Here is a 19621-nt window from a genome sequence, read left to right as displayed (position 1 = left end):
GTCTAGTTTCACCTGTTCGACAACGACGACGCGATTCGGGTTACCTAACTTCATCGATATCGATGAGCCATGATAAATCAATAAGAGAGTGCTCCACAGCTTCAATATTGAATAATGAGGACAAATCTGGCTGAGTAATCGCAGGGATTCATCACTGCGTTGCGCCGCATACTGCTGCGTGGAATCTTGAGCATCCTGTGTGCAATGCCAAGCGAAAGCGCACACGCTTTGCCGACGAACGCCGAAACAGTAGCCACTGGCCGCGGGGTGCGTTTATATGATTGCAATTACCATATGGTTAGGCGGTGCGCACGTTGCGTCGATATTCCTTACGAGTATGCTGATGAAGTCCGATCGTCCGTCGCGTCGCGTCGTGCGTCATCGACGTCAGTTGGCTATCGATGAAGGTCGTCGGTATACAAGCTGCCATCGTTGATGATGATGATGATGGTGATGACGATTATGATGGCCGATGAAGAAGAAGAAGAAAAAGAAACCAGTCACTGGCTAGTTAGCTGCATCGCGCGTACAATGCAGCCCCTGCTGGTGCTGTTTCGACTGCACTTTTGATCGAACACTGTCAGACGAGAGATAGGATTTTGATAGAACCTGATGAGGACGCGAGGACGCAACACATAATGGTGATGGGAATGGTGTTGGAGTTGGCGCAGTGCGGCGTCTTCTTCACTTTTTTTTTTTTTTTGTTGAGAGTAATCAATCGATTGATCGAATGAGTTCACTGTGCGGCCACCATGTGTGCGGTTGCTGGCACTTGCAACCGCCTGTTGCCACCGTCGTCGCCGCCGCCATCGTCCGGCGAAATTTATTATTGCAAATTTATGGATGATTATGAAGCACTGCTGCTACTGCCAATCTTGACTTGTTGTTTGCTTTTGGCCCCATAAATGTTCGGCCTATGGGAAACCGCTCGCATGCCAACTTTAACAGAGCGCGGTTGTTATTCAAAGGGAATAAAATATCTAACATAGATGAGATCCGTTTGTTTGGGCAATCGAAGATTACAATCGGGTAACAATTTCATCTGTAATAATATTTGACAAGATGCCAATCGCGAGAGAGAAGATGGGGATTTTTGAGTTCCGATCTCGAGTGAGATGATGTGGATGTGAAGATAAGATCATTCGATTAAATTGACTTTGAAATTGCTCAATGGACTAAATGAAGTCGTATAATAGAGAAAAGTGTATTTTTATATGGAACAATTTTTGATTATAGACCTCAAAAGGCAAGATTGTTGTTCTCGTATCATTAAAATTTGAAAAAGAACATTTTTTGTTTGTTTGTAACTAAGCCGCCATTGATTGTAGAGAATATTGATTAATGAAATTATTTTCCCATCAAGAAAAAAAAGGTAGCACTACATTGTTTGAGAAACTTCCAATTATCTAATTATTTAGATCTTGAAGATAGATGGATAACATCAAAATCCGTCTAGGGGCATCTGCTTGGTTTTCATAGAATTGATCTTAAGCTTTTGAGTCCAGAGAAGAAACTACAAGATTCTTACCACGAAGCTGAAAACTCTTTCATTGAAGATTTAACAAGCTTCCCTTTATAGATGATGTTTGGGCTTAGCAGCTTTATTACCCATAGATCAGATCCCTTGAAAACTAATGCCGCGTAAAACATAGAGCAACCTTTCTTTTGGTGTTTCACTCGATGGATTTGGAGGAAAGTTTAAAAAAAATCCTTTTTTTGGCAAAGGGTCTCTATCCTACCCTGGTTGTCTGTAAAGTCGGTTTACGGACGATAATTTTACGTGACAACGTCATAAGAAAACAGGTTGTGTGATTTTGTTAACAAAAAAATCACTTCCAACACCCAAAAATCCATTTTTTACTTGTTCTATAGGGCAAGTATTGGTTTCGTGTAGAAAAAAAATTTGAGGTTTTAATCAAAACCAACATTACGATGATGGAGAAGATCAAAAAAGTGGTTTTCGTCATGCCGTCCGTCGGTCTGTGCGTGTGTGCGTCTGTGCGTCCATCTGTACATCGAGCTAGGGCCTAAATGGATGGATGGATTTGCTTGAAACTTGGTGCAAATGACTTTTGGGTAATTTCCTAGGTCCGTTTTTTTTATTTTTTTAATATCTCCTTTTTAACGCATATCTCCCATATTACATTTTCGAGGAATTGCAATTTTCTCGAAAACGGCTCTAACGATTTTGATTAAATTTGGTATACGTAATAGACTTATTGATTCTAACAAACCTGCGTTTTTAGTTTTTCTCAAAAAATGCGGAGAACGGAAATATGGAGTTTCCGTTTTTCAAAAATTGACATATTTTTTAAGTTCATATATTTCATCAAAGCATAAGTCAATTTTATTAAAAATTTACAGACATCACTTTGAAGTATAAGATGTAAAAAAATTTTTAAACATTTAAAAAAAAAAAAAAATTTTTAATTTATACTTTTAACTTTTTATTTTTTTTTTTATTATTTTTTTTTTCTCGACACTAAACAAAATCTTAAATTTCCAATAAATATTTAAGATAAGGATACTGTAACTACAAGAGCAAGTACGTGCGACCCAGTCGTGCATTTTATTTTTATATAACAACCTTTAATAAATTTTATACCATCTGAAGCCTATTGTTTCAGCCCATGTCTGTGCGGACGTCTACAAAATGAGCTAGAATTTTTTTTTAACCCAATCAGCTTTCATTAAAAAAGCAAAAATATCTATCTTTTTTATATTCTCACGCCATTAAATTAATTTTTTTCTTCAACAACCTATATTATATTATATCATAAAAAAGCTAATTATTTCACCTTTCATTTGACGTTTCAATCTTATTTCTGTGATGCCTAGAAAAAAAGTTAGAATTTTTTAAAGCCAACCATGTCGAAATTTCAAACTGAGAATACGGTTCTTCCCACACTGCACAGTGGTACCGGTTTCTAAGAAGGGCGGCCATAGGGGATTATGGTTAGGATAGCAACAAAATATACTTGAATATGTGTGAGAATATATTTTTTCAGCAATAAAAAATGAATTAATTTAATAACAATTGTTTTATAAAGAAATCTTGTATATATGTATTTAATAACAAAATGTAAAAAGAAGCCTTGAATCTACATACAAACAAATGATAAGTTATTTTTTAAAATTATTTATTTGGTTTTTTTTTTCAATTTCAGTCATAATTTTTATGTTACATTTCAGAATAAAAGCTTGCTTAATATCATATATTTTTATAAAAATATGTGCAAAAACTTAAGGAAAACATAAAAACTTAAAAAAAAAATAATTTTTTTTTGAAAAAGTTTTAAATATGAGAAATATGGGTAAAATTGAAACAATGAGTGTGAAAGAGTCAGTCGTAGCCCGTCGCACTTATTCGCAGACAGATTCAATTGTTTAAGAAACTACACGTGCTAGAGAAAATTTATGTATATGAATCATGTATTTATATTGATGACAACATAGTTAAAAGTTTCGGTAAAGTGAGAAGAAAAACAATAGTATGGAATTTGAACCTGTCCTTTTCTAGTCTGTTTTTTATTGAAAATTTTAAATAAAATAGAATTGTAAACTCTTTAAATAAAGTACATACCTTCAACTTTAAGTTACATAACAAAAAAAAAACTTTAAAAATAATTTTAACCGAAAAATACACTTAAAAGTTTAAGTTGATTTGGGACCAAAAATAAAGCATTGAAATCAGACTTTTTTCGACAACTTTTCATGGTCGATATGAAAAGTTCCGTTATTTTCTCAAAATGTCTGTTATGCTATCTTAAAGAATAGGCTTTTTATAACAAATATAACGAAAAATGACGTCATTATATTGACATCGATATTTCGGCCTATGGCCTACTACGGAACCACTGTGCACTGGTGGCTGGTCATGGGCAACAGATCTCCACAAGGTGTTTTGAGGTATTTCTGAAGTTTTTTTAATTTAACATTGTGTAGCTTGTAGTAAATGTACCGATATGTGTGATACATCGAATGAAAGGTAATATTATCAGCATACTCAATAAAGTTATCTCCTCTAGATCAAAAGTAAGAACTTGTTTAAAAATTGAACATTATTTTACCGTTATCTCAAAATTATGACTACAAAATTAATTAAAATTTTGCACAGATATAGTCCTGTCTATTATCTATTTACAGTATAAATTTCATTTATTTATCTGTTGAAGAAAAAAATAAAAAAAATAAAAAACTTTTTAAAACGGTAAAAAAAACTTGGGACAAAAAAACTTGTTTTTCTCGTTATTCAGTCAAAAATCATTGTGCGCATACATCCGCACGGTTATAGACGACGTGTTCTATAAGTTTGAGATTTTTCGAACGCTACAAAAAATTTAAAAAAATAAAAACTCACCCAAAAATGCTTCCAAAAAAGTAAATGTTTTTCAAAAATTCATATTTCGAAACGCAGAGACTAAAAAAAAATTCGTATTAAACCCCCAACTGTCTTTTTTATTAGCTTTCGAATGACGTTTTAAAAATTTTCAAAAACAAATTTCCCCTAGCTATAATCACTACTTTGTCAAGGGTCTACTTCATGTCTTAGTTTTAAAAACCATTTATAACTTGGTTTTGAAATTTTTAAGAATTTTTTCAATACTTTTGTCAGCCTTACAATAAATTTTTAAAATGAACATACACCTTAAGACCTCCTAAAATATATCTACATTACACATATATCTTTTCTATGAGAACATGGGATGGGCATAAGTTGGATGAAATTCGGCCATATCAAGGAAGTGGTCTGGTCAATTACGTCCAAGTTTTAAAAAATTTCCAAACTGCACAATTCTACTGAAAGACCTCCGCTTCAAAGATCAAACCATATCAAGTGGAAGATCATTGAAGCAATGATCGATAGTTTTAAATTTCCAAGCCGTCAGCTAATTTAGTCAGTAAATAATTCCAACTGTCTAAAAGCTCTTTCATTACAATAAATTTACAAAGTCAACTACAGTTTTAAAAGTAATTTTCACCCATCTAAATGATGACCACTCTAAATTCCTTCCCAAGAAATTAAACTCTCCCTTCAAAGCTAGAAAACCTCAATTCTTTATTGATTAGGTACTTCAACCAAAAAGACAATAATGATTTGTATCTATCCAGACCTTATTAAACACTGTACTGGTTAATCTATGATGAGGAACTCCCTGAAATAGTAAAAAAAAGGCGTTTTTGCCAATGATCTAAGTTTTTAGATAGTGAAGAATTTTTCTTTACAATGTTGCCTAATCTTCAATCTTCAAAGTGATGGAAATTTTTTCAACTAACGATTAATCACTAAATAGAAGAGACTTTACGCCAGAGGTCGCATCATCATTTTGCATCGACGCGACGATCTTTTTTGAAATAATTCAAAATCAATTGAATTCACATGCCACTCTCTCACTCTTTCTCTCTCTCTCTTTACCCCTCCCAACTTCTCTCATGTGTTCTCTTCTGACTTAAAAGAATCTCACTCAAATAAATAACTCAACACCAACCAAAGTGACATAAGAGTTCATTTTCGCTTTTAAACATCCCAAAAGGAAGCCCTTTTTTTCTGCCGACGACGACGACGAAAACATGGCCTACGACCACTTTAATCTATACACTCTACTACTACCACACTGAAAGTGAAGCCCCTCTCGAATATACCTATCTTTGCCGCCGTTCAGTCAATAGATCGCAATTCGGCATAATAATAGCCATCCGGAGGATATAAATTTCATCGAGCAGCAAACTTCTGCTGCCGCCGCACCATTGCCATCGCCACCGCACCAAAGCCGCAAGCGCAATAGACACTAGGGTCAACTATGGACTTGGGCTTCCACTCTCACTCGACTTCTTTCAGAGACCCTAGATGCGTTCCGTTCTGCTTTTGTTTTGATATTGAAAACGTTCAGAGAGTGGCGAAGCAGTGCGATGGCGACAACGGACGGTGGTAGCGCGGCGGCGGTGCCGATGAATAGTCTTTTAAAGATAATTTTGCGCAAGCTATTAAATTGATATGATTAAATCTTAATCGGAGATTAAACCGACATCTCGGAGATTTGCGACATTAGTATGCCCAATGGGTTTGCATAGTGGTGGTAGTCATCGCCTCGCTATCGCTATACACTGCCACTGCGCCGCCGCCACCAAGAGTTCCTGCGTTTGCTCTCTCTTTCTTCTGCGATGGCAAGGCGGCGGCGAGGTGAGTTCGAGAATGATATCTGCATACTGGAATCTCTCTTCTCATAGAGAGATGGGCATCGGGCAATGGGCGCAATGATGGGATGCTGCTTAAAGGTTTTAGAGGCTTTGAAAAGAAATGCATTGCTGGTTGCTGCTGGTTTTGCTTGACCAAACGAAATGGTGTCTGGGGAATGGGTTTTTGGAAGGTTGTTTTTTTTTGTTTGTCCCCGGATTTTTTTTTTGTGTGTGTTCCTTTGTCCTCTGCAGTGTGTGTGACTGTCAGCTTGACAACTTGATGAAAGAGGATTTATGTCCCATCCATTCAATCCGAATTCGAACGATTGGCTTCTCTCTCGCTGAGCATCGTATCGGATCGCCGAGGTTGCAAACTAAAGCTGAGGCCTAGAAAGGAATCAATGATGATGATGATGATGATGGTCCTCATCATCATCATCATTGTTGAAGATGAGGATGGCTCGATTGCTGGATCGTTTATGTTAAGCGATCAAATGACGTTTGCCAAGTTGGTCGTCGTCGAGTCGGTCCTAAAGGGTCTTGAGCATTCTGTTCGTCGCATTGTCGTCGCACAGCAGCAAAAGAAGAAGACCCTGAGAGTTATCGCGCGGGAGAGAGAGAAAATGGAGAATAATGGGCAAAGATTCGAGCAACTGACATGACCGCTGTGATGTCTGGAAGAGATGTGACTAAGATTTAAGATGTATGCAAATAGTGTCATGTTAAGGCCAGTGTGCTGTGTTCCCTCTAGCCTCTGTGCGCTGTCATCAGGATGAGGGGGGGACAATTCAGAAGTTTTGGGTGCGGTGGATATGGAGGGTTTTGTGGTGTCTTTTGTGTTCGACGAACAACGACGACGCTGCTGGTTGACAATGGAGAAGCTATCTTCTTCTGCATTTGTCTTTTTTTTTCGTTGTTGTAAGACTCCTATAAGACTCCTTCGGTTGGATGATGTGAATCTTTTTTTAAACCTGGGGACACATCTCCACTTTGATCGGCGGTGACAATTGAAATTGATTTTACCTTTCGAAGCTAGCATAAGAGAGAAAAAGTCCTTCGAGTATAGTGATGCATGGCACAGGTACCTTGAAAGTAGGTACTCTCTTGGTGAAGTCTTGAACTTATACAGCAGCACAGGTCTGTGAGGAACATGTCATTGTTGCACACACAAGGATTTCCATGGAACATGATGCTGCTGCCCGCTACTACGAGACGAATGGATAGATAGATGGATGGATGGATTGTATTGGATTGGATTGGATTTGAATTTGGATATGGAGAGAGGGAGAGAGAGAGGATATTATATATCCTCCTAAATGGATGGATGGATGAATCGTTTGGTGATGATTCTTCTTCTTGTAATTCGCTGCGGTTGGTTATGTTATGTTTGATTGGGAAAATTGCCAAGAAGTTGAAGAGGGAGAGGAAGATGGAACAGCAGCAGGTCCAAACTGTCTTTCAATTTATTGACGTGTTTTTAGCTGAGGTACGGAATTTTATATGCAAAATAGTAAGAAACGCGCTTTGTTTTGTTTTTTTTTTTTTCTTCTTTTATTTGTTTTTTAGTTGGGTTTTTCTTGCTTTCTTTTTCGTCAATGGGCATGGAATTTATCGGATGGGAATTGATTTGATTATTTCAACGACAAGTGAGTGAGTCAGGAAGATAGGGTATAGAAAAGGGATAAAATCGAAGGCATATACTTTTAAAGCTTTAGTCATAATGTAAGCCTTAGAATTTCATATCAAACAGAAAATATTTTGTTTTCTAAATTTTTTTTTTTACTCCAATGCATATTTATTTTGAAACTGATGACTACGTTAAAAATGTTTAACTTTGGAATGAAGAAACAAACAGACTTTAAGTAACTAGGTAAGTTTAAAAGTGGGGCTACAAGGTTCCAGAAATGGAATCAACATCGAAATTAAAAATCGTGTAAAATTGTTTTCAGAGTTTTATATTTGTCAATTTTATAGAGAAGATCGAAAGCGTCTTCTATGTTACCGTTGTTGTCTGTGAAATATTTTGCATTAACGGTTAATGCAATGGACCTAGGGAAATCGTAGGTCCATTCATCCGCTTTGACTAGACATCACTTTCATTTTCATCCTTATTTATTAAAGTTCATGAAAACATCGCAAAAACATAGATTAACGTTTTTTATACTAATGGCTAAAAATAAAATTGTAGGCCCCTTTAAACCACTTTGACTAGATACCACTTTTATTTGTATCCAGCCATGCGCTAAGCCACAATGAGCTTATTTATTAAAGTTCATGAAAACATCGCAAAAACATAGAATAAGTTTTTTTATACTAATGGCTTGAAATGAAAGTGTAAGCCCCTTTAAACCACTTTGACTAGATACCAATTTCTTATTTATTTAAATTCATGAAAACATCGCAAAAACATAGAATAACGTTTTTTATACTAATGGCTCAAAATTGTAGGCCCCTTTAAACCACTTTGACTAGATATCCAGCTACCCGCTAAGTCACAATGAGCTTATTTCTTAAAGTTCATAAGAACATCACAAAAACATAGAATAACGTTTTAAACAACAACCGTTAGTAATGAAAGTGTAGGACCCTTTCAACCGTTTTGACTAGAAAAAAACTTTAGTTTGTATCCGGACACGCACTAAGCCTCTATGAGCTTATTTCTTAAAGTTCATGAAAACATCGCAAAAACATAGAATAAGTTTTTTTATACTATTGGCTAGAAATGAAAGTGTAGGCCCCTTTAAACCAAATTGACTAGATACCAATTTCATTTTTGTAGTGCATGGCCTCCACGAGCTTATTTATTTAAATTCATGAAAACATCGCAAAAACATAGAATAACGTTTTATAAAATAAGTAATGAAAGTGTAGGACCCTTTCAACCGTTTTGACTAGAAAAAAACTTTAGTTTGTATCCGGACACGCATTAAGCCTCTACGAGCTTATTTCTTAAAGTTCATGAAAACATCGCAAAAACATAGAAAAAGGTTTTTTTTTATACTAATGGCTTGAAATGAAAGTGTAAGCCCCTTTAAACCACTTTGACTAGATACCAATTTCATTTTTCTAGTGCGTGGCCTCTACGAGCTTATTTATTAAAATTCATGAAAACATCGAAAAAACATAGAATAACGTTTTTTATACAAATGGCTGAAAATGAAAGTGTAAACCCCTTTAAACCACATTGACTAGATACCACTTTCATTTTTATCCGGCCACGCGCTAAGCCTCAATGGGACATGGATGTTAAGTCAAAGCGGTTGAATGTTTTTGCGATTTTTTTATGAACTTTAAGAAATAAGCTCGTGGAGGCTTAGTGCGTGGCCGGATAAAAACGAAAGTGTGTTCTAGTCAAAGCGGTTGAAAAGGGCCTACACTTTATTATTAGCCGTTAATGTTAGAAACGTTATTCTATGTTTTTGCTATGTTTTTATGAACTGTTATAAATTAGCTCATAAATGGGAGGCTGGATACAAATTATTTTTGTTACGTAGACAAATCAATGCATCCATCAAACATAGTTCTGCAATCACAGAAACTCCAACTTAAATTCCAACATCAAATAAAAATAAAAGACTTCACACTCCCATTGTACTTTAATTTGAATATCTAACAAGCTTAATGACAATCAAAATGCTTATCATTATTATTTGCCAATATTATTCATTCACCCACTTATCTCCGGACCACACACACACACAAGAATTTAACAAGTACTTAACAATTTCCGCTCGCGTAATCGGTCTTTAAAGTTGTTCTGAATGTTAATTTACTCCACAACACCAACATCATAGCTTGATTCTCTCACAAACTTTCAATTAACGCTTATAGAACCAAAACAACAGTAGAACAAAAAAAAAAAAAAGACCTTTATGTTTACGACTTGAAGTGTCAGTATAACTACGGCTCTGTGCGGCCGGCGGTCTTTAGCCATCTAACACTCTTGACTGCGGTGGTGATATAAATCATGGATTTATACCCAAAGCTATTACCATCAAGTCAGAGAGTAGTCGCAGCGATACCGATCGGAAATTATTATTAGGTTGCCCATGATTGCAGATTTTCACTCTATTAACCGAGAACTGGGTGCCCGCACAGGTGTTTCTTGGCGGCTTGACTTGGACAGCCTCTGAATTCCATTTCATATAGAAAATAAGTTTTGTAGAAGCTTGATATGTCAAAGTCCGCAGTATCCACCACACCGACCGACATCATGTCGCGTCGCAACCACCGGCCAAGTGTTAATAGGCCAACCAGTTTGTTGGTAGTACGCGAGCCCGTAAGTACCACATACAATCTTCTACATCGATCTAGTGCCATTTTATATTGTTGTTCTTTTTTTTTTGGACTCAAAACTGCAAACAGCTTTGGGATAAGATGCATTTTCAGATAGGCTGCCATACGAATTCTTAATATGAATTGCGAAATTCACTCTGCGACATTGCGAGGCTTTGCGAAGTTGAGTTTGGAGACTGAAACTGAGGCGGGCGCTTTTAGGTTAAGTTGTCAAATTCCGTACTGTCAACTGCGACTTGTTGTTCATTAATTTCGCCAGAACACGGAAACGACAAAGACAATCGCTACAACATGGTTCCATAATTCCGGCCTCCCACTCGGGCATCATCGCATCGCGCACAGTTTCGCCTCCTCTGTGCGGCTTTGGTTTTGTGTGAATTAAAATCATCACGTATATCAACGGTCACATCGCGTTTTGTCGTTTCATCGTCGTCGGTTGGTTCTGTTTGTGTACTTTTGTCCGGGGAGACAAAAAGGAAAGAATTGGAAGATTTTTCGAACAATTAACAGGAATTGCCGTGTGGCTTTTGTTAGTCCTTTACACAACCTACATTAGCTCTGGAACTGTATGCGCTCTCTCTCTCTCAAGCGCGTTGCTAAAGTGATCTCGTGAATCATATGACAGTGATTTATGAGCGGACATCTTTCATTCATAGCATAATTCCACCTCCTATCCTTGCAAGAGTATATAAATATACAAAAATCAACAAACAAAAAAAGGGTACAAAATATGAGGGCTAGAGAGCGCGATAATCGTGACAATACCCAGAGTCCTTTTGTTCCTCCAACGAGCACGACCTTATGTATAACTTTGGTTGCAGCGCGCAAAGGTGTGAATGCAAAATGAGGACGCGCTGCGCTATGTTGCTCGCTGCGATATGGTAGAACCAAATTGAAAACCTTTCAATACGATTTTTCCATCGTTTTGTTGTTAAGTCAAAACCCCCTTCTAACGTCACTACCGCCACCAACAACGAACTGTTCGACGGCCATGCAATTAGAATTTCTAAGCGACGACCTGGAACGATTTCAAGGGAACATACTTTTGCTAGAGAGTTCATTGTATAAGGATGATTGGGAGGAGCTCTAGGTACACCATTGATGTTGTTTTTTTTTTTTCGTTGTAGTGTGAATGAATAAAAAACAAGCTGTATATTTTTATTTTTTCTAAGCAAAACTGAATGTAAAGCTAATTTTTTCTCAAAAAGACTACGAATGCGGAAATTTGTCTTGCGAGCGAATTTGAAAAGCTGATAGAAAAAATAAATTTGAAAACAATTAGACGCATTGTAACAATCTTATTGCGGAAATGCGAACAAAATTCTTAGTCTAGTAAAGAAATTTGTATTCTAAAGCAAATGTCAATCAAAAGTGACAGCTTCAGTTCGATGTTGGATTAGCTTTACTTCAAAATAGATGACAGCTAATCAGTGGGTTGAAAAGTTCTATATAGAGAAGGTGTTGAGAGAAATTTTTGGAATAAAGAATCAGTAAATGCGTTTTATCATTCTTCTAGGTATATGATTTTTAATAGCGAAAAAACAGAAATGTCAAATTTGAAGTATATATTACATGGATATCAACTGTCAAAACAATGGCGGAATTAAATAGTGAATGTAATCAAGGGGGGGGGGGTCGTGGGGGTCATCCCAAAACCTCAGATGAAAAACAGAAAATTATAAGACAAAAAGGTGGAAACGAGCTTTTAAACCACAAGAAGGGTTTCTTTATTGTTATGTCTATGCTTTAGGAAATGATTCATGGGCATATTAGCAAGAAGTCGCTTTTAGTTGTAAATATAAAGAGGCCATGAAAAAAAAATTTTGTTTTCTTACACATTTTTTTAATGAAAACTTTTAAAACCTGACAAAATCATATAATTTATATAATAACTATTAGGTACATGATTACATGTATCTCGATCCATAACTACATTATCGCAATAACTTAATTTGATATTTTGGTTTAAGAAGATATACGCTTTTCTTTGTAACAAACCTGTGTGGAGGAAATTTATTTCATCTTAAACATACCTATGTATTTTTTAATTTGTACATTTTTTTTATTTACGGTTTGATGTTTCCGCAAAAAAATAATGATGCTGAAAACATCGCTCTTGAAAACATCGACACCAGGCGAGTTCTACTCAAAACACGAATGTGGAAGAAAAACATTTCTGAATTATTTTCCTACTTTTAGTACAGTTGAACCATAAATTAAGGTACCTTCCACGTAAAAATTTTTTGTAAAAATAAAGGTAATTTTCTCCAAACCGGTCTCTGCGATTTTGATAAAAACATTCAACTGCAATCGCAATGTAAAATGTAGTATAGTCAACGTTGATTCAATTTTGAAGAAAAAAAAAAATACAAATGAAATCGAAAAAACAGTTAAATCAAAGTGGTTTCTGTTTATTTTAACTAGGTTCAAGATTCACACAGTGTAGAATGGTTATTAACTTCTAAATTTGACAACCTCAATAATTTCAACAAATTAAAAAAAAGCTTTGATTGTATTAATTAAAAATTAAATATAGAAAAATTAAGTTATTGGATTAAGAAAAATATAAATTTTTCCTTTTTACGTGACCTTACATTATTTAATGAATGTTATCTTCTTCGTTGGCTACAGGTCGTATTTTGATTTTACTTTTTCTCTTCTGTCGACGCGGAGTTTCGTTCTAAAAATTGCTTATACATATATTTAAATTTTATACTTATCTTTATCCTAATGGCTTTCTTATAGTTCTAGCTTGATTTCGGTAGCGGGTCATAATTCTGTACGACAAAATTCTGTGGGGTCAAAATACTGTAAGACCATAATTCTGTACGTCATTATACTGTAAATACAAAATTCTGTACGTCAAAATACTGTATGAACAAAATACTGACTTGCAAAATTCTGTTTTGTAAAATTCTGTACGGCAAAATACTGTATTTTCAATACACTATATTTAAAGAATTTTCCTTTGATAAAAAAAACAGCTTTAAATATAATTATTGACAGTAAAGTTGTAATTTTATACAAACATAATTATTAAAGTAAAAAAGTAAATCAATTCTAGGAACACAAATCAAACTTTTCTTAAACATACAAAATACATTTTACAAAAAAAATGTCAAAATCAATAGAAATTTATTTTTTTTTTTTTTCAATCCGTTTTAGGTGTGCAACGTGGTTTAATTCAGATTGTTTTTTTAAATAAGTGTAGTTTTGTTTTCTCTCTCTTTTTTCCGTAGCTCCTAATAAAGTACCTAGACTAATCAGCATTAGAAGCTTGTCTCTTTATTGATCTCTTAGAAATTCATAGTAAACCCTCTTTTAAATATATCTGTATTTCAAAATTCTGTAAAAATGCTGTAAAAAACAGAATTTTGATATACAGAATTTTGATGTACAGAATTTTGAAATACAGTATTTTGACCAACCAGAATTTTGCTATACAGAATTTTGACTTTCAGAATTTTGTTCGTACAGAATTTTGCACATACAGAATTTTGACATACAGTATTTTGGCATACAGTATTTTGAATACAGAATTTTGCAACATACAGAATTTCGACCCCAACCCCTTGATTTCTTATAGTTTGTTTTCGCTGTTTAACTTTAAGAATTTAAGTTGACTTTAAAATTGAACTTAGAAATTCCTTCTAACAAACTGACTATAAATACTGCTTCACAATCTTTTCTCCTATTAACAGTATTCTCTATATCTAAAATATGTAGCATTTCTAATACCATTCTTTTACTATAATGCTTTTCTGTTTGTAAAATATCTACATTGTTATAATCTGGTCTATGCCCCTCATCTATACAATGTAAAGCTAGACCCTACAAACAATTTTGCATCTATAAAGCTTTATAGAAGCAACGGTAGCATCTATAAAGCTTTATAGAAGCAAAATTGTTAGTTGGGGATAAGTTTTTTGTGAATGTCCGTTATTTATATCTTACCTATGACCGGCTATACGGTTTTTCAATTTTTGCATGGATGTACCTACATAAACTGATGGACAATTGTTTGCTCCATCACCTAAACATTTTATTTTATATACGATAATTGATTTATCATTTTTAGAAAATTCGACTTTTAAATTTGAAAAAAGTGAATTTCTTAAAACATTTAGATAGCTAAACGAACATTATCTTTGTTTTTAATAAGAGCATCTTGAAGTCGATTAGAAAGATTGGGAATATACAAACAACTTCTGCACGAAAACTGTGTTGTATTTGTAACTAAATTAGGTTGAACCAATGGATTAAAATATTGGTTCAATAATGTTTTTATTATATTTATTGGAAAAGAATTTGAAAACAGAGTATCCATGATTTTGTTAATGTTATTCACTGATATCCAATACTCTGGTAATAAAAGTAAAATCAAAATACCTACGACCTGTAGCCAACGAAGAAGATAACATTCATTAAGAAAAATATATAGGTACATATATTTTTTAAATATCAATTTTTCGAAAACTGGACATATTTTTCAGATCAGATCATTGTATTTATTTGCGAAACACTAACAAAACAAAATCCTGCTTTTATTGTAAGCTATCGTGCGGCTAAAATCGACTCGTGAAAAATCGACATTACTTTTCCAATTTTCTTTCTTTATTTTCAGTTTTTGATTATAAATTAAAAAAATACATTAATCCTTCTGCAAACAATTTATACTCTGGAGATAAAAGTTTAACCGGCTCCCAGAGCAGGGTAAATGTTTGACGGCTGAAAATTTTTTTTCTAAAAAAATGTATTGTAAAAAATTTATCTTAATTTAAGCTCTGAAACAAAATCCTCTCGAAAATACATTTGATCTAAGAATTTGGATAGAATTTTGTATGTTAGCTAAAATTTTGCATATATTTTGAGCACTTGACCATTTTTTTGATTATTTTGGAAGTAAGTTTTTTTTAATTTTGTGACCCCCCCCCCCCCCCCCCAAACCAAATTTCTAGATCCGCGCCTGAATGTAATATGAAAAATACTGAAGTTTAGTTGGGCTAGATTCGTACGGTCTTCTGCGTTACCGTCTTTAATTGTGAATAACTTGGCAACAATTGGTTTGGGTTTTCGTAAAAACTTCTTTGACACCAACTTTATGATGAACCCTAACGACTCACTAAGTTTCCAGACAACAAATTGCTTTTTCATAATCTGCGTTACTTTGGAAAGGCCGATTTCCAGTTTCGAAAATCCTTACAACTCTATCAAGAATACATTTTTTGATTCTTTTGTTATTTTTGTAAAGCAAAGTTTGATCTTTGATGAATGTATATGATCAAAATATGGTTTGTACAGTAAAATGATGATCAGATGAAATTTGATTTTCAAGAAAAGGTCAGACAAGTCGGTGTCCACTTTTTGCCAAAAACCATGTTCTTTGAATTCCTATAAAAATGGGGGGTCGAAAGAAGAAGCTGGTATTGTGGAGTCTTACATTAATACGCCAATGAATTAGTTCAGTCAATGGGTAAAAATCGGAAAATAGTTGAAGAGAGTTTCGTTCTGAATATCCTTTTGCGTATTGATTGGTCTTGTAGGGCTTGCATTATTTTTAAAAAAGCATTAGTCTCAATATTTCAAAATGACTTGACGCACAGAATTTTTCAAAAAAAAATCTTCAGATGCGATTAAATTAGAGTATTGATTGACACATAAAAACAAAGTTTCAATTAAATTCATTCCTCAATTTTGAAACAAATTTTCAAACAAAATTTTTAACTTTCTTTTTAATTTAATTTTTATTTTTTTTTAATTTTTATTTTAAAATTAGATTTACTAAAATTAAATAGAAATAGACAGAGACCCACTTTTTTCGCATATCTCTATCATCATAGTGTTATGTCTGAAATGTTATTTCCATGTCAAATTTTTTTACCAATCCTAAACTTGGCCTATAGTTGTAAATGTTAAGTAACAACGTGATTTAACCGGAACAATTCGTGTTTTTTTTTCAGAACGATGATTTCAAATAAAAAAGCTATGATTATAATATAGTAGAGTAACTAAAGCTCAAAAAATGGCAATATTAGGGAACCCGGCCGAACAGCTCTGATTTTGATGATCTTTTTTTTTCAAACGTCGGTAATTAAAAATACTTTAAAGTCTATAGATTAAAATTTGTTGCTGTTGCCGTTTTGATTTTTTAAATTTAATTGAAGATTTTTGTGAACAAAAAATGTTGTTCACATAAATTTACTAATGCCAAAAGATTGTCAATTCAAACACAAAAAAAAATATATTTGAACACAACGGCAACACCTACAGTATTTAAATATACATTTTTAAAAAGCTAGAAGCTTATTCATATTTGTAAAATTAAAATTAAGTAAATTGAGGAAAGGGTTTTTGAAAAAAATGGTACTTAAACTCAGATTTTTGAAAAAAAAAATTATTGAAAAAATTTTAACATGTCCTTTTTAAAACTTTTTCGTAACATAAAATGCATTTATTTTTCAAATTTTTTAGGCCACATTTGTTATTATTTGAAATTATAAAAAAATATGTCAATATGTATTAAAATGTATGAAAAAAAATTAAAAAGTATTTCATTTTCGAAGAACTTTTTTTAATAGAAGTTTTGAAAAAAAAAATTAACTAATTTTTTTTTTAGATCAACATTTAAATAAAAAGTTATTTTTCTTCATTCAAGTGTTGATAGTAAAATAGTAAAAGTTTAAAGTTCTAATTTGCCAAAGTCTTTGATTAAATCAATTATTTCAATGCAAAAAATCAGTTTTTATCGAAAAATCCAATAAAATTGAAGTAATTTTTAATTGTTTTTTTTTTTTTTTTCAAAACTATCATATATATTACCTTTTTTTCTTTGGAATTTAACTAATCATATCTATGGCCAAAATATTTTTAAAGATGAATTCATATAATATTGCGAAAAAGTTTGAAAAACAATCATTTAATTTTTTTTTAATAACCTTTTTTTTCAAAATTCTGAGTTTAAGGACCATTTTTTCAAAAATTCTTCATTAAATTTTGTGGATTTGAATTCTATAGACAGGAATGAACTATTGACTTTTTAAAAATGTGTTTTTTAATATTGTTGGTGTTGCCGTTGTGTTCAAAATATTTTTTTTTGTGTTTGAAGACAGCTTGTGATAAATTGCATTTATCGCTTAAACGATGGAAGATTGTAATTTACTTCCATATATATTTTTTCCTTAAATTACCTAGAGAATCTTTTAGTAGCATTTATTTTATAAAATTTAAGCAAAATAATGGTTTTGTAAAAAAAAATTTTATTTTAATTAAAAAAAAAAAAAAACAATACGGCAACATCTGCAATTTTTAACCTATAGACTTTAAAGTATTTTATATTACCAATGTTTGAAAAAAAAAGATCATCAAAATCAGAGCTGTTCATTCGGGTTCAATAATAATTTGCGGTAGTGCCCAGCCAAGTTCTCTAGCAACTTTGGCACTACACCCTTGTTTACAGGAAACAACTCAGGCCATTTTCGACCCCCCTTCAACTTCTATACCAAATATGTCAGAAATTTCAAACTCGCTCCATTTGTTGAACTAGTCGAAAACAAACTCCTTACAAAATTTCAGCTATCTAGGGTGAGTAGTTTCTGAGATATAGGGCTTCGAAAATCTCAAAAACCGTAACTGACTGACTGACTGACTGACTGATTCACTCACTGACAGATCATCAAAATTATGGAGAACTTCCCGATATCGTAGAGACTTGTAATTTGGCACAGTGATGGGGGTTGAGGTGCATACAAAGGAAAAAATCGAAAATTTGAGATTTTCAATTCAGGGGGCGTGGTAACCGGCCATTTTCGCTGAATTGTCATCAAATATTTTAGAGCACTTCTAACTATTGTAGAATTTTAAAACTTATTAGATTGATAGAGCTGGTAGTTTATACAAAGGGAAAAATTTTAAATTTGAGAATTTTAGCCAGGGGGCGTGGTAACCTCCCATTTTCACTAAATTTTATCAAATTTTTTAGAGCACTTCTGATTATCGTAGAATCTTGAAACTTGGTAGAATGGTAAAGCTAGTAAGTTATACCAAGGAAAAAATTTAAAATTTGAGAATTTTGGATAAGGGGCGTGGCAACCGCCCATTTCTGCTGAATTTTCATCAAATATTATAGAGCATTTTTAACTGTCGTAGAACCTTAAAATTTGGTAGAATGGTAGACCTAGCAGTAGTTTAAACAAAAGAAAAAATTTCAAATTTGAGAATTTTAGACAAGGGGCGTGGTAAATTTTTTTTGAGTGTTCATCAATTATGGAGATTTTAAGTTCTACAGCAATACCTTGCAAAAAGGAGTGAAATCACAACAAAAACATTACTGTTAAAAAAAGAGCCAAGTTCTCCTATGTTGAAGTTATGCTGGTACAAAAAGTACTGAAATGTAAAAGTGTACCAAGTTCTAAAGCTTGGCTTTAAATTTGTAAGAATAAAATGTTGATTGTTTGCTTGGCAATTTTTCAAATAGCTTTAAAAATCGGTAATTTAAAGAAAAATTGTCAAGAGAACAATCAACATTTTAACTATACCTACAAATTTAAAGCCAAGCTTTAGAACTTGGTACACTTTTACATTTCAGTACTTTTTGTACCAGCATAACTTCAACATAGGAGAACTTGGCTCTTTTTTTAACAGTAATGTTTTTGTTGTGATTATGTATATCTCCATGATATCCTAGAAAATTTCAGTTTTTGCTTTTTTTTTGTTAAACCCTTTTTTTTTGGTAACCCTTTTCTACTCACACACGACCCACGCTCTAAGAACCATTTTCAGTCTCTACGTAGGTAGGTATATGACTTTTCTTTATTGTTTGTTTCTATTTTACATTGGAAACCCTTTTCAAGAAAGCCTATTGATAGTAAAAGATGTCAAGTCTCAATTCCACTGAACCGAGTAAAACAATTCATGCGACATAAAATGGACATCTTGGGAAGAAGTAACTATGTGAAATTTACTAAAATCGTTATTTTTTTTAAGAGACTTTTTGGTTTGACTTAACCCTCTACTGCATACGAAGCCAAATGTGGTTTTATCTGTTTGTATGCACTTTTCTCTTCTCTGTCACAAAAAAAAATGGTAAAGATTAAATACAATCCTCTTCTTTGTGTTTCTGAGAACCCATAGAGATAGTTTTTTCGTGTTT

This window comes from Episyrphus balteatus, chromosome 1 (assembly GCF_945859705.1).
Source record: "Episyrphus balteatus chromosome 1, idEpiBalt1.1, whole genome shotgun sequence".
In the NCBI taxonomy this organism is placed as follows: Eukaryota; Metazoa; Arthropoda; class Insecta; order Diptera; family Syrphidae; genus Episyrphus; species Episyrphus balteatus.
Note: the sequence above shows the minus strand (reverse complement) of the source record.